We start from the raw sequence: 16,895 nt of genomic DNA, 5'->3' as shown, positions 1-16,895 counted from the left end.
TTCCGTCGTCCTCTTGTTCGAGCCAATCCTAATAATTCTCCGACTGTTGAATTTGATGCTAGGGAGGGGGGGGGGCATTGCCCCTAGCGTTATCCCCTGTTTTAGTCGTGGGTCCGTTTGGACGGCGATGAAGCGGTTCTAGGGCCGCCTGACCGCCATCCCCCTGCATGCGTTATCCTACAAGGGTGAGAGTTCTTCTTTCTCTCCCTTTCTGCTCGCTCGCAAAAGAGGCGGACAGCCTCGTATTCCTATGGTTCGCTCTCAACATCGTTTCTAGAATCGCCGAGGGTGTGTCAATCTTTCACCTATGACGTGCCGCAGGGAGTAGCTGTGTAGCTCCCATGCCGGACAAAGCTCCAGCGCGTGCTGCGCCGTGTCCCTGCCCTCCCTGCTTTTTAAAATTCGCGATTTAAGATTTATATTAATTTATATTATATTTAAAATTTTCGCGATTCAACGTTCAAATTGAAATCTTTTTCGTTCTTCATTAAGTTAAGATTACTAGAAAATAATCGTAAATGCTGCTTTATAATCATATAATTCAAGTTAGAAGTGTGCACATACCTTACTATTATATATAGAATGAGCAAATACTGTTTACTAATATCTTCTACACGTTTCAACGATATATTCTGGACGTTTTGCTTGCGACGAAATAACGAATGCGACTGGTTTGTTGAAATAAACGAAGCCTTGTTACAATGCGTCGCTATCAATTGTTACCAAGGCGCCACAGTGGCCTGCCCTGACCACCAATAAGATAAATGGTCCATTGGGGAAGAATGTTGTCTTACATCGTCATTTTATTATCATTTTGCCATTATATGCTTGGAACAATAAACATATTCCCGTGGCGTGCTGAGTGAAACATGTGATTTCGGCGTGTCAGTCAAAGTGTTAAGGAAATTGAGTGAGCTACTTCGTAGTAATACGTCGAACTATTTTCTTTTAATTACACAACTTCCGTTTGTGTCTTGAAGTTTCGTAATAGACCTCCGTGGCCTGTCCGTGGTCCGTCGTGTTGATACGTCTTTTGCATATTCTCACACTGAGTTTCACATCTTGTACGTCTGTACGTTGTCAAAGTTTAGGCGCAGCGATAGTACAAGTAGTTAGAGGTACGTTCGAAGGTGAAGTTCAAGTTTCAAGCTTCGAGCGTAGATGTTCAGTAGGAGAGACGCGAAGGTCGTTGGTTGAAAGAGTAGACCATGGACGTAAACCAAGGAGAAACGTAACTGAAATTCTGTGCTACCCAGGAGAGCGAGGATGATGAGAAGCGAATATAAAACAAACATATAGGTTACTGGCAAACTCGAGGGAACAATAACTCGCCTCGTTCGCGTCAATGTCGCCATTGGTACACGGTTATTCCGCTTTTTGATCCTCGAATTGAATTAACGCGAAATAGCAGCCGAAAGCCTTTGTGATTGACGTGACTTTGAATAACAGCGAACAACAAAAATTCGATGCGACGCTCGAGCGCGTGGCAATGGGAGCAGAGGACGCAAGCACGTCAACAGCGGTGCAATTTAACAATTCGAATGTGGTGAAGTGCATGGAAACCTTTAATCCGAAAAATAGCAAAGAAATAACTGCTGTCCCTTGCACGATTCTCGAGTGGCGTCATCGACCGTCAGCTCTATCGATAGCGTCCGTCGCGAAACAACAGTTTGCGTATTGTTCGTTGATAAAATTGCCGAGTATCGATTATCGTTCAACCCGGCGCGGCAATCTTTGACCCGCGGCCATTATTGTCCAATTATTGGAAGAATTCGAGAATCGACGCAGCTTCCTATTGGCTTTGTTCGAATTCACATCCAATTCGCGGAATTAATTGGATTCATTCCTTCAAACGTATCTTCATTTACCTTCGATGTGCGAACGAGTTTCGCAACGTGATGGAACGTACCTTGTACTACTTCGTTTACCCCAACAGACACAAAACAGAACGATTCTATCGATCAACGAGGATGAGGTGCCTTTATTTCTTTTTTTTTTTTTTTTCCTCCTCGGTTTGAGCAGAGTAAAAACAGTGCGCGTAGAGTGCGTTTTGGCACTGGGTTCGGGGATCGGCAATCCATTAACGCTTCTCTGGCTCGTGTTGTTGCAGTTGTTTGCGATTCAAAGTGATTCGAGTTATCAAGCGACGTATAGTTTGGCGGCGTAGCCTGTACAGCTCTTAACGTACCAAGCTAAGAGTTCTCGTAGAAATCACCTCGAGTGCCAAGAAACAAGTTTTTTCGCCAGCAGGAGAAAACTTGATGTAGTTCAGCCTTAACATATTCCAGATTCACGAACGAGGGAAGCGTACGGGTAGAGAGGCGTGTGTGTGTGTCGGCTGTTACTTGCAAAGGAAAGTCTATTCGTCGAGATCGATGGCATAGACGAAAGCTAAGAAACGATCGACCAATGTTTATTGAAATTTATATTCTTTTTTTACAGAAACGACGTTGCGACACAATCTTCCAGTGTTAGTGGTAGCTTATTCGGTAAGTGAAATCACAGTTAAATTTCATAATACGGTATTTTTATCGGTACGTAGAACGTTCTCCGGTAAAACATCAAAATTATTCAATTTTGCAATTTACAATGTTTTCTTCGCGCAAGTACCCTTCAAGTAAATTTATTAATTTACTGCAGAGATTACTCGCGTGTTTTTATTCTTCGAAAGAATTGCAAATTAAGCGTCTAACGCAATTTTACGTCGTGCATATTTATGCGCAACTGTGATACGAATTCAGAGGTTCGATAAGGAAAAAAAAAAAAAATGAAGAAATAATGTGTATTCTGTGCAACCACGGAGAAAGGAATATCCGTTGAACAACCAGTTTGTGAAATATCGATTGAATTTTTTACCGAATAACTTGCTGAAAATAACGTCAATTGTTTTAAAATTAATAAAATTTGTATTCCATGCAAAGATATTAAACCGATAGAAATGCTGATTTTATCTTGACGTTTTCCATTATTTTCAAAACAATTTTCTCAACATTTGTAGCCTGACCTTTTACGGTACACAGTTTAACCTTTATACGGTAACGCACTGTCGTAGAACGTATTTCGCGTCGTATAAGAAACAACAGAGAATAGATTTTCTGTTCGAAAACAATGAAAGAGATTTAATAAAAACAGTTTTATTATCGTGCAGGTACGAGAGACTTTTATCGTGAAAGCTATTTCACGAACATATTTACCATGGTGTACAAAACGGTGGAAAATTCAGGAGATAATTTTCACGAAAAAGAGATATATCACGTAGAAACGTATCATCGAGAAATATATATTAATTATCGTTTGTTCTAATAAATAATTAATAATTCAATTACGATACGCTTATGGTCGATTACAACTCATTCGAATACCTCGTAATGATTTAAACGAAGACGTTTAAAAGACATGCATTGCTCCTTCTATCAGCTCGACCATCGTTAAGATTCTCTGAAAAAGATCATTCCGCGAGTATAAAAAATTACTTTCGTTAAGTCCACACCGTTCATCAAGTCCGTTAAGAAGTTCATCCTCCGAGGAAATGTTTAAGACAGGGGACCGAGGCAAAGCGTTCGATGAAAGGGCAATTAAAGCGAACGCGTCCAATGAAAACATATCAAATCGAATTCGTTGTTAACTAATTTCTCGAATTATCGAAAAACATCGCTTTAATTGATTTTCGAACGAAATACATCGATTCGAGGGTTTCAGGCTTTCAATTAGACTGCCGATGTTTATATATTTATGGAAATTCGCGTAGCTTGAAAAAAAAAAGAAAAAAAAAATATACGCGAAACGTGAGAAGCGGAAAACACATTGTAGATGTGGCAATATCGATAGTGGACGAAACAAATTTTAATTTGGCTCGCATATTTTTATGGAAATTCGTAATTCCATCGACCCGAAATTTTATTAAAAAATATTTTTTATCGCTTCGATGAAGGTACGAATGAATTTACGAGTGAACACCAGCGATCTAGTTATCACGCAGTTGTAAGTTAGTTAACGGGACCTTAACGGGACCCAGAACTTGGCAGATTTGTCATCTATTTTAAAAAACCTTCCATCGTTCGATTTGATAGGCTGTTTCCCTTTTTGATCTGGTATTAAAATATTCCCTTTGCTCAGCCTGGAAGTGATCTCCAAGTCACGGAAATAAAACGATAAAAGAAAAACAGAGCGCAGATAAAATTTTCCACGAAACGTTGGACATGTCTTATGCCGTTAAAATTACTGAACCTGCTCGAACGAGCTGAATAGCTTTTTTCGCAGCTGTACGACAAGTTGCACATCGTTGCACGCCATTTGTCGCGATTAGCTGCCGCCGACTAATGTGGAGAATTTCGTACAAGTCGTTGACTCGCTGCTAATTAAGAAGGCAAAGTTGCCGAGTAAGACGTCCGAATTATCTCCCTTTCTTTTTTCCCTTTTTCTATCCAAACGAAACTGACAGTATCAAAAATGAACGTTTTGGCGGCGAATAAAAAAGCTGAAACTACGTTCCTACTAACGCGATTCTTGTCGTGATAACAAAACGCAATTACTATGCACGCAGATTTATTTAATTTTGCTTCTCGTTGGAATTTCTGAGAGAAATTTTTAGTGATAGTGAAAGTAGCGCAGGATGACAGCTAAAACAACTTAAGGCAACTTGGACGAGTTAAAAAAAGGGCAAAAGTTTATTCTACGTCGAAGATAATACCGAGCTTAAGCGGGCTTTATCGCGATATCGTTTCACGTCAAAATATTTTTCTCAATAACGTCAAAGTCTTACGTTCGTTTTTAAAATCCTACAATTTCGATTTTCTTAACGTCTCGGAAGATCGCAGAGGAGAAAAAGCGCGACAAGAATATTTTCATTGACGTTTCCGCTTTGTGACCACCTTGCAATTAAACGGAAAGATTTTAATACTCCATTTATTCCATTCCTAGGATTCTTGAATTCCATTCATAGGAAATTCGAAATGGAACACGAAAAAATATATAAAATATATAAAGTAGCGTTTTCTACAGCAATTGGTTGGTAAGGCAATTTTCAACCGAGATTCTACCTTTTTACATTCTCCAAAATATGGATCCGCGGTTTAATTAGAATTTATTGGGAAGAATATGCAGAAACACGATGCAAGGACGAGATACAAGTTACGAAAGGATTTGCGAGTAACTTACGAGTAGCTTAGCAGCTACGATCTGTGAAATTTCAACTTAGTAAATCTTCTACACGAGGAATAGCGAGAGACAGGAATTTTGCGGAATTGGTCTTGTCGAAGTTGGATTCGGCTTGGATTATTCGATAGAAAGAGTGACGATCTGTCGTGTGTAGCGGAAAAGCGTGTGAAGCTTTTCACAGAATCGTCGCAAAGGGAAACGATTATCGCGTGAATCGCTTCTCCGAGATATCGAAAGCTGCATCAGACCTGTTTCGAAGAAAAAGAATTTAACATACCGTGTCCCTTATCGATCCGGAGCTTTCACGGGCATTTATCCGCCAACAAGAGAAAGCTTTCGCTTTCGATATTTCTATCGGGCGCGGTGTGCGTTGTCCTGGAAAACGGCCACGAGTTTAAAGCGTCGTTGAAAGGCGTATTCGCAAGAATTGTAAAGATCAGATCGCAAGCCGAAGGCAACGGGAAACCGATGCTGACAAATGATGTTCACCGTAATATCGTAACACGACGTATTGTACGGGATATCGACGACGTTGTGTTCGCTACCGATGTTTTCCACTTAGCTGTAATTAAATAAAAGCGAGGATGATCTGAAAGATCAACGACGACAGTCAGTGGCTCGTTCTTCAACGTTACAAGTTCTTGCGATTATCGTTCATTTTCAAAAAACGAGATGCATAGAACAGTCGTCGCGTACGTTTTCTCTGCGTTTATGAGAAATTCGAAAACGAGTACACAGAGTGTACGAAATAATGCAGAAGCGTATAAAATATTCAAAACAGATATAAGCAAATTTTCTACTTACAAGACAAGTTTCGAAAGATTATGAAATTTCCGAGACGCGTACAGCACATTCTTTCGCTGTCCAAAGTTGCTCTAAGGGGATGAAATTCACCTCCGAGAATCGGCCTACTTTCCGATTTTCCGTTATAGCTTTCAAGCCACAAGTATACATAGAAAGAAACTTTTCGGACGAGAGTTACATCTTTCGATCAGCGCCTATCGTTCGATAAAAGTATCCGTCAATGTTACAGCAATAGCGGGAAATTGTCAGAGGTAGATTTCACTCTCCGAGGGTGAATTGTGGCAGAAAATAGAAATTGCGCCATACGCATCCACGTATTGTCTGCGTGCAATTTCAAAGTTCCACAATTTGTTGAATTTACGCGTTGACGTGTGCCTGGTTAATGAAGCGCGTTTTTATTTATTTTCGTTGGAATATGTATATCGTGGTCGTTTTATACGTTCAAGAGAAATCTGAAATCATGCAGAAATGGATACAACGTGCTCATAACGTGTAAAAACGTATCGGATGTCGTATACGTAAACGTATAAAATATCTAAAGTAGAGTACTTGTTGCTTGTAACACCAGCAGGTTGTCCCCTAATCGTCTTTGTTTTACAAACATATCTTTTACGACAACGCATCTTTATACAAACACGAAAATTCAGTCAAACAATGCGATCTTCATCTTAATAGGACAAAATGGATCGTACGTAATTCGATAAAATAATAGAAAACAGAAAACTGTTGCGCGTCTATGATTTCCTTATAGAACGAAAGAAACTTTTGCCACGATCTAATATAATATTTAACAAATAACGGCAACTTCCGGTTCAAGTGTCTCTCTTAATTATTTTCGTGGAAATATGAGCGCGCAATAAATATTCACAGTCTAGTTAGACACAGTACTGTGAGAAGAAAGTAATAGAATTTTTATCACTATAAATAATAGATGCATATCCTTTATCACTGGTGGCATCCTAAATCATGCTAGTGGCTTTTGTCGTGTGACACAGCCTGGATATTTCTCTTCGGTTATTATCTGTTAGTCTGTATGTCCGGAGCAAGCTACATATATAAATGTACGTACATATATACATACATACATACATACATGCATACATACATACATACATACATAGTATATAGCAACGACAGGAAAAAGACTCGCAGCGATTAATTTTCGTTTGCCACGAGTCTATGAATCATTGGCGTTAGTCTGCTTGTTCGACTGCATTTTCCGTGGTAGTTCGATGTGATTAGGATAGCTCGTTACATGGTCGAAACATTGTTGAAACTGCTATATGACCATGATATTACACAATGAGTGTGTAAAGATGAGAGAAAAGAGAGCGCGATAGGGAGAAATTTTGGATCTTTGTTTTGATCTCAAAATGGATCTTTGTTGAAACGACCTTTTTCGTTTAAATAATATGTAAGTTTTTTATTTATTTAAAGATAGCTACGCATCTTTCCATTTACGTAAATCGATCTCTTCCATCTTCGTGAGTTAGATCTGTCGAAAGTTTTTTCGCTTTCTCGAGTTGGCAAGTTGGAAAAAAAAGAATCCCTGACATCGCGACGCGAAAGAATGATCGATTTGCCATAGAATGGTCATGTACAGTGAACGGCAATACTATCGCAACATCCTTCGCAATTGAATAATTTCTTCGTAAGGTCAGATCAAACGACTTGAGTTTTTGCGATGAACAAGGTAGAGGTTTATTTTTCAAGCTTTCTTTATCTGGGTTTAGAGCAACGGAAATTGGAACATCTTTCGAAGATTCGCACACGTACAGAACGTTAAAAAAATAATTTATTCCGAAATCTTTCAACTTTCGATTCGCCTTTCATCTCTTCGATTCGCCATCTGAACAAATATTTTGAAAAATTCAAATCAATTTATATGCTCGTCCTTGCTTCTTTCATAACACGGATTACTATCATTTTGAATGAACATGTGCTTTTTTCGTGATTCGAATTAAAAGAATTAAACAAATCGGAACGTTGTTTTCCTTGTTGTAGCATTAACATTTTTATTGCGCTCGTAATTCACGATACTTAGGCTGCAACATACCGAAGCTCTTCTCATACTTGTATCGCATTAGGGGCAAATGTTACATGGTTGCAGAACCGTACAAGCAATATGCTGGAGACAAAGTGGGGTGGGATTTTATGTACCAAGTTAATGCTACATTCCGTTCTCGTTCACTCTAATGGGACGGCTTAATAAATATCATTCGATATATCTTGAAGGTTCCGCCATTTCTATCTGAAAGTTGTTCACCAAGGGTAGAAGGTAAATTATCGTTGACATTCCCTTCCTACACTCCCTTCCATCTGACATAAGAGACACGAAGGGGACGAAAAGATTGAGAATTAATGGTCAATATGATCTTGTAGATGATTTCTAAAATGTTCTGAAAGGGAGATAGCGACTGAGAACCTACAATGAAGCTATACAATCTTTACATTTTTTTTCGTGTTTAAAATTACCAATTTCTACATTTTACGTTTCCTTCATAAAATTAGAAACTTTCTTGACGAAGCTGCTAATAATCTACTTGGCCAGTCGACTGTTGCCACCTGTTTGGAAAACGTTTTCCTAAAAAGCGATGACGAGTATATTCAAACACAGGGTATGTGCAACTGTGTAGTATGGAATTAAGTTGTCAAATAAACTAAACCAGAATAACTAGTGAAATTGACTGGTTTTACAATTTTATTTTAAAATTCCCACTTCATGTTATATTCTTTTCCGCAATGATTTAATGACTTTTGCAACGATAACTAAAAGAATAATATAACGAATCTTGTTTTGTTTTTTATGTATTCAAACTCAAAATAATGTATCAAGGCTACCTATACCAATATCAGTTAAAATACCCGGTACTTGTCAAGGTGTAAAAGGGTAAAAGGGTCCCACAATCTGTTTCCCACAATCTGAATCCCAATTAACCAGTTTCCTCGTTTTGTACAACTTGCCACGCGTTCTTAAAATGTTTATTGCGTGTCATTCGATATAATGATAACATTTATCAGGAAGTGTATCAATCCTATTATAAGTGTATCAATCCTAGTTCAGGGATGATGGTCCCAGATGGATTAATAATCCCAAAAATGCACTACATAACATGGAATTCCTTCTGTAAGAAAGTAATAAATCACTAAATATAAAAATATTCCATTGTTACGTATTTTTTAAAGACCAGTCATTTTCGCTGGTTTTAGTAGAAATAGCTTCGTGTTAACTATCGGTAGTTCTAGCGTTAAGTTGTAACGAAACGACTTTTTTATTTTTCAACTTTATTGCCGAAATTTATCGCAATTGAAAACAGCAAGTTTTAACTATTTTTTACGCACGACGAGTATACTCGTCAAAGACAATTAACTGATTAAGATATTCTGTATGAATTTACCATAGAATCTAAGCGGACTGACATCGATGATAAACGTACTGTCTTTTTCACCTTAAAAATATCTTCTTATTAGGTCTAAAATAATGAAAAGGGCAGAAAACTTGTGAAACTGCTTCCGAGGTATAAAAAGAAGAAGATATAGGGGGGGGGGGCGTTAAAGGTTGCAGGGAGCGTTTCAAAGTCCCCAAATAAAAACTTGGAATGTGGTAATTTTTTTTTAATAATAAAAGTTTTATCGATGCTATATCGTTTCTCCCTGGTGTCTTCTGTACGCTTTGAGACATTTATGACCATTCGTAGGTGAGAGTGAAAGTTAATGATATCTCGCTTACATCGGAACAGCGACTTTATCCCTTCAAATTTACGATTTCGATCTTTTATTTTATCTTGTGAAGTTTTATGCTTCCAGCGTGTAGAGAGGTGTCTTTGCATCTTCGACTTTGCTTTGATCAACGATCGAGAATTTTATCTTCTGCAATCAAGTTTATTAAGTTGGACCAACAGAAGAGTTGCTCCAGTATTACTGTTCCTTTGCAAAATATTCTAGATTTACTTATTCCTTTATTTTTATAATTATTATTTATCGATTATGTCTTATTTATCAAAATATTTCTTTGTAATCAACAAGCGACACGAAGGTCATCGAATGAACAAACACGAACTTATCGTATTTGTGGTTTTCAAGTATGCCGCTAATATTTATACGTTTGTTAGAAAATTTGTGCGTAGCACGGCGAAAATATGTGAATTATCAGAGGCAAAGTACTTTATTTAAGCTCCGTTCCGTCAATAATATTTACAATTATATTAATATATACAATTATATTAATTTGTACGACAATCTGCGGTTTATTGATAAATTCTCGTTTGATAGATTTTGTATAATCGGACAGAAAGCTGGCAAAGGCAACGGAAAATTCGCAGAAGCGTTCAAAAGGGAATGTTACCCTCGTTCGTCAGTCTGCTTGTTAGCACCCCCTGTAAAATTAATCAGGAGATCACCCAATAAGAAATAACTGCAAATTTATTGTTTCTATTATTGTTACTATTATTGTCTCTATTATTGTCTCAATTATTGTTTCTTGAAAACTTGAATTTTTAAAAATTCAAATTTTCAAAAATTCAAATTTTCAAATTTTCAAAAAATCAAAAATTCAAATTTCTAAATTTTTAAAAATTCAAATTTTCAAATTTTCAAATTTTTAAAAATTTGAATTTTTGAATTTTTAAAAATTTGAAAATTTGAATTTTTGAAAATTTGAATTGGGGAACATGGGGAAAAGCAAGAACTAAAACTCTCGTTCTACTCGCAGAATTTCCACCCGAAATACCCGATTTCCAGTGAAATCTTATTTCCAACGTACGTTGTCGGAAGTTTTGTCTCATTGTCTAATTTGTATTAATAATCAGCTATGTTTTCTTCTTCGTTATCAACGAAACAAAATATCATTGAAATTAATTTACAAGCATGTATTAATAAAAAAGTATGTTCGCTTTTATAGGCAATATCATATTAATTATTAACGGAATGAAATATCAATGAAATTTATTTCCAATTATTATTTGGCTGATTCGTGATGATTGATGAACAGATACATATTTAATACATTATTGTTAAACTTTTCAACAGGTAGTTCAAACTTCGTCAATCAACGTGTTGATTTACTCGTTTTGATGAAATTCCTATATTATTACGAGAAATTCGTTACATTATCCAATGAAACAAGCGATAATGTATTTTATATTCAATTAAAATTTTAACTAAATTCAATACGCGCGTATTCGAATCTGATAATGAAAACCGTATATATATCATTTTTAAGTGCTGTGTCAGGGAATAAATGTTTCAACTATGAAACTATCGCATGCAGGTTGTATTAAGAAGGTTAAAATTATTAAAACGACAACTGCTGGAAAAGCAAGAACTAAAAGTCTCGTTCTACTCGCAGAATTTCCACCCGAAATACTTAAATCATTTTTCTCTTCAGAACCTAAAAACAGCATAAAGCTGGAAAGCGCACTACTCGAACATAGTTGGCGTAATTTTAACTTGAGAACGTTCGACTGCATCGAAGTTCTTCGTTTAAAGAGGAATTCTCGAAGCATTACCCGCCTTGCGGTTCAAACTTTTTCGAACGTTGTTGTTGTTGTATCCTCGTCATTTTTCACTGCCGGACGTGTATCAACTGCATTGGAACTATCGTTGCTGTAATATTGTAATATCGGGGAAAACCTTGATTAATTAAGAAAGTCTACTTGACCATGGGTCATCCACCACTGTGGAACGTGTGTATACCGGAGCCATGGTAAAAGAGGTTGCCAGTGTCACGTCGGAGACGCAAGAAATCACGAAACCGATAGATCGCCGGTGATCTTGTGACAACGACCATACCCAAATAAAAGATTATTATATTATATCGTATTAATTGTTATATTACAATAGGAAAATTAGAAATCAATCTGGGAATTTACGTGGAAGTTACAAGCGAAGCTCCAAAATAACAACTACGTTAAATATTTTTTGGCAGGAAAATCATTGGGTAGAAACTAGTTTTTATTTAAACGAAAGCCAGTTTTCAATTTCTCCAAAAGCGATACGATTCAAGAATTTTAATCGTTAATAATTCTGATTACGAATAATCATTACGAACGATTCGATTTGTTCCTCGGTCGCTCGATAATAATTTTAGATCATGGGAATTTAATTTGAAACAGTAATCAATGGAAGTGACCTGAATTTTTGTTCGGTTATCGAACAGTGACCATTATCAAGGAAAACCGAATTTTGCTTTGATTACCGATAACCATTATCGATGGCGAAATTGATTTTCGATTATCGCCAAGCAATATCGATGAAAAAAATATTTTCTAGTCACATTCGACTATCGTCGATATTTATTGACATTGCTGATAATCGGTTTTCACTGACAACGTAAAGAAGCCTAATTATAAAACTGATACGTTTTATTAAGCAAAGAAAAAGATACGAAAATGTACGAAACAAAGCATAAGATAAAAGATATCACGGTGCAACTGTTAATAAAAATATTCTACTGCGATATCTTTCATCCTATTCGTTTCATATATTTTCATATCTTTTTGTTTGCTCGATAAAATACACAAGTTTTATGAATAACTGCGAACACACGTACTATTGGCTTGTTAACTAGGTGATTGCGGGTTTTGTCATTAGATGATATTGACAAAATTCGCAATCACCTAGTTTCCAACCCAATAATTATCTGTGACGTTAATAACGATTGATAATACAGCCAGTGATAATTGACAATGTAGAGCAAATTTTTGCCATCAATAATGGTCATCGATAACCAAAATAAAATTTTCTCGCCACGGATAACAGTTACTCGTAACAAAAAAAAAAAAAAAAAAAAAAAAAAAAAAAAAAAATATTTTAAAAATCCGGTCATTTATGTTGGTTATTGGTAACCAAACTGAAATTTCTCTCGTCGATAACGATTACCGGCAATCAAAAAAACTTTAATCCGTTTTAACGGTTATTCGCGATCAAAAATTTTTTAATTAAAAACATCAACCTTCATATCGCAACTTTACAAACTTCTCTTGTAACAGTTATGATGTCTTGTAATTGTAACATTTATGGCAAATATACATTTAGCGAAAAATTAGTATGCAGCATGAATAGAAGTAGTCTTAAACATTACAACTGGTGATAAAGATCGTTTCGCTAAATATCGTGGCTTAACACAGCGAATAATTGACTGCTCAAATATTTTCATCGTGTTTGCGCGACGAATATTTTATGTAACTTCTGGATACGGTTTTGCAGAGAAATTAGAAATTTTAGAAATTTCACAATCACGTATAATCGTGGCTCGTCGTGCTGTTAATGAAGTTTCTAAATATTTCGTGTAATATAGGAAAAGTGAAAAGTTTCTAAGAGTCTTCGAGTATCTTCGTGCGTCTCTGTGTGCGTATAATCGAGCGTCTTTAGATCGCGAACGTAGATCGAGGAAGAAATTGCGCGTCTTTGACCGGTTAGGCGGAGCAAAATTGTACGTTAAGAGATTAAAGACTGACACTTGCCAGGGTTACGAGTCGTCTAGAAAAATAAGCTCCCGTAGAATATCACCTGAGCGCCAATTTTGTCTCCGACTACGAGCACACGTAGTCCTATTACGCTGTTCTCTAGGGGGAGACGAGTGGAGAGCGAAAGAGAAGGCAGAGAAGAGCTCTCCGAGGAGCATCATATTAGTTTGAGAATTTTCTCATAAAAACAGGCTGAAATTTAAAGTTGATTTGAAAGTAGAGATCGGTTTTAAAAAGGCTACCGGTTCGATTGGATCTCAGGCTGAAAGTTTCATCTACAATTATATCTCAAATATTTGTGCAATTTTATATCTTCTTGCGTGTATTGCGTATGCTAAAAATCCGCAATTTTAATTATCACGTTTCGCACGAGACCAGCATTCGCGCAAATACTTACGAACGAGAATTTATTCAAACAGTCTAAATCTTTCGCGTTAAAACTACCTAGAATTTATTTTATAATAATATGGCGTTAATTACCGTCGTTTCGGCACTTGCAATTTTTCGAGAAGAAACGCCTCATAGCGTTGCACAGACGATAAACAATTAACATTGTCGTTATCGAACTCAATTTGTTACGAACTGTCGTCGCATTCGTGCAATTTATATTTAGCATAAACCGTACGCTTAATACAACCTTACGGTTATTAGCAAATTCCTTGTTAGCATATTCCTTATTAACAATTATTTCTAGAAACGAGATAACATTTGCTTGCCGAACTTATCAGAATATTTGTCTCTCGTTCGTTTGCGTTTATTAGCTGAGCGTAATTCTCGCAGTGGTAACGCTTCTCCGGGTTCTCCAGTTGCTGTGTATGATATCGTATAAAAGATAAACGCTTCGGTTAAGAGTAAATTTCGAAAGAAACTATTCGTTAATTTGCCAAGGATTCGTATTCTTCTAATTACACTTGCTAGCCAAGTGTAACTACCACAATCGATGCCAATAGCCCAAGTTCGATCGTAACAGGCGGATCGTTTCTAACTAATTTTACGTAGAACGTTCTGATCGATATTATCGTCGTCCCACTGAACCAGTTGTTCGCGTTTATCGCGTCGCGTCTTAAAATCGGGCAATTGTCTGGTTTGCATGATTCGTTCGACGAACGGTAACGCAGCTGTACGCACAGAAACCGATAAATCGGCTCTACAAACTGATTAGACCTCTCGTTTAGAAAGACGGCGTAAATGAACATAAACACGTTTGTACGCGAGAGCCCATAGAAAGGAAATTCCGCGTACACCGGCAGAAACGACTAGCTTAATTTCAACGACAGCATCGTTTCTGAGAATTGAGCATTCATCGTTAAACATCAAAGCGTTGGCTTTCAGAGATGTACAAGTTTCTATATGTCACGGTGTACACGTCAAACGTTCCTTGATTCGATGAAATGCAGCCTCTACTTTGCTCGATTTGTCACGGATTAGTTGCACCGTGCAAGCAAGGTTTATACTTAGACTTCAAAGTACCGAACATCGATAAAACACAACGCAGGTACGTGTTCTAAACGATGACACGAGCTTCCAAGTTTCCCAAGGAAAAATTGTTTCCCGCTGTTTGCGCGGTGGCTCGCGCTGCTATTCCAACGTTCGCAACGGAAAATTTTTTCCAAATGCGCATTACGCGACACTTTCCGAAAGTTTGTTAACGCTGTAACGAGACAGGAATCGCTGCGAGAATTATAACAGTGAAATTTGAAACGAAACCGACGATGCAGATGGAAATTACGTTATTCTGGACATTTACTTGCGAACGTAGTTTATTTAGTATTAGTGAAAAATTAGCACACGGTATGAACAGTAGTTTTAAACGCACTATTAGTCTAAAAAACGATCTCGCTATTTACCGTGGCTTATCGACGTAGCGAACAAAATTGGTTTTTCCAATAATTCGATGATCTTTTTTCCGATACTTGTGTGATACATTTTCAAATCTGTTCCACAATTTGCACGTATAATAATAATAATCACCATAGTTTTGTCTCGTTACAGCGCCAGTGAAATTTCGAAATTATTCGGTGCGATATACCCAATGGCTTGAGAAAGCGTTCCAACGTTTATCACGGAATGTTTTCACGAATGTGCGATGCGTGTCATGCGAGATATTTGGAAATTTCGCTGGCGCTGTAACGAGACGCGAGTATTGTATTGGAAAAATTTGAAATGGATCGGAAAATGTATATGGAAGTTACAGGACCTTTCTCGAAAATTATCGACAGTTCAAATATCAGGTTGTACAACAAAAGAGTCTTTCGTTTTATAAGAAAATAATAGACGCACGACGTTTCATGTTTCCTTTATTTTATCGAACTACGTACGTTCCATTTTGTTCTATTAAGGTAAAGACCACGACATTTGACAGATTAGCTGTCGTGTTTGTATAAAGATGCATTGTCGTAAAAGACATATTCGTAGAGGAAAGACACTTTTGGGGCAACCTAATATTTGGCTGAACCTGACAAAACTGTACGCTTGTAACAAATAAAAAAAAAGCCTGCTACGCCCTTTCGATCATTTCAGCTGGAGTTATGCGTGGGTCGACCCAATTACGTTCTTACAACGTTAGAGAATACCTTCGTTTTGAAGAAAATGAAAAAGGATCGCACATTTTCGTTTCAATTTTCTTGATTAAACCTCTTCTCCCAACGTTACAAATATGTTTTATTATCGTTAAAATAGGGACAGACTCGAAAGTGCAAAAATTGAAGAGTCGCAACTGATGTAACGAACATAATCACGATAGTCGTGTCTCGTTACAGCGTTAACGGGATTTCAAAATGTTTGGCATAATACGCGATCCTACGCAAAATTTCCGCCAGCTCAGTGAAGTTTCGGCTATCCGAGTCTCGTATTATACGATGTGTTTCCAGCTTTCTCCAAACTGCGCGTTTTTTTTTTTTTTCGAAATTTTAACGCCGGCACCGCGCGAACAAAGTAAATAGATTAATTGAACTTTTAATCGATCAAATAGTCAACTAAACTGAAACGCACGTACGATGTTAAGTTATCGAAATCAATTTTACGCTTTTACCGTACGAACGCCGGTATCATCCGATCTTTCGGTATTTTCCGAGTTTTCTATTGTTCGTGTGATACGCGTCACCTCGGAACGATCAAGATTATTCGAACACTTTCGCAAGCCATAATAAGATTACAGAAAAAAGTACTTTGCTGTGAATACACGTTTCATCGGAGGAATCGAAATTTGTACAGGACGAAGTAGCGTCGTTCGAACGAAGCAGCGATAGACTTAAAGTTGGGCTGTACAATTTCTAGATTTATATTAATCCTATAGAACGAAAGGACCCAGAGCTCTATGAACGTTCTAAGAGAACGGATCAAGAGAACGGCGAAAGTCAAATTGACCAACTTCATCTTTGGACAATCTCATAATTTCGCAATTTCATCGTCCAAGTACACGATTGATTCTCACAAAACCTCTAGTTCCTTAGAGCTTAACGCCACGCT

General features: G+C 37.1%; 2 protein-coding genes and 1 long non-coding RNA gene across 6 annotated transcripts in view; 1 reads left to right on the top strand and 2 right to left on the bottom strand.

The window, feature by feature from the left end:
* The window catches only part of LOC126916461 (uncharacterized), a 29,101-nt gene extending 26,151 nt beyond the window's left edge, over window positions 1-2,950 (top strand). Inside the window, exon 6 of the long non-coding RNA XR_007710591.1 lies at window positions 2,443-2,950. This is a non-coding gene — a long non-coding RNA (uncharacterized LOC126916461). The remainder of the gene's footprint in view (window positions 1-2,442) is intronic.
* LOC126916446 (uncharacterized) overlaps window positions 1-16,895 on the bottom strand; it is a 106,879-nt gene that overhangs the window by 44,465 nt on the left and 45,519 nt on the right. The gene's annotated exons all lie outside the window — the stretch shown is intronic.
* LOC126916433 (A disintegrin and metalloproteinase with thrombospondin motifs 3-like) overlaps window positions 1-16,895 on the bottom strand; it is a 110,971-nt gene that overhangs the window by 56,589 nt on the left and 37,487 nt on the right. The gene's annotated exons all lie outside the window — the stretch shown is intronic.

The sequence above is a fragment of the Bombus affinis genome, chromosome 5 (genome assembly GCF_024516045.1).
Source record: "Bombus affinis isolate iyBomAffi1 chromosome 5, iyBomAffi1.2, whole genome shotgun sequence".
Lineage (NCBI taxonomy): Eukaryota > Metazoa > Arthropoda > Insecta > Hymenoptera > Apidae > Bombus > Bombus affinis.
Note: the sequence above shows the minus strand (reverse complement) of the source record. Positions and strands in the feature narration are given on the sequence as shown.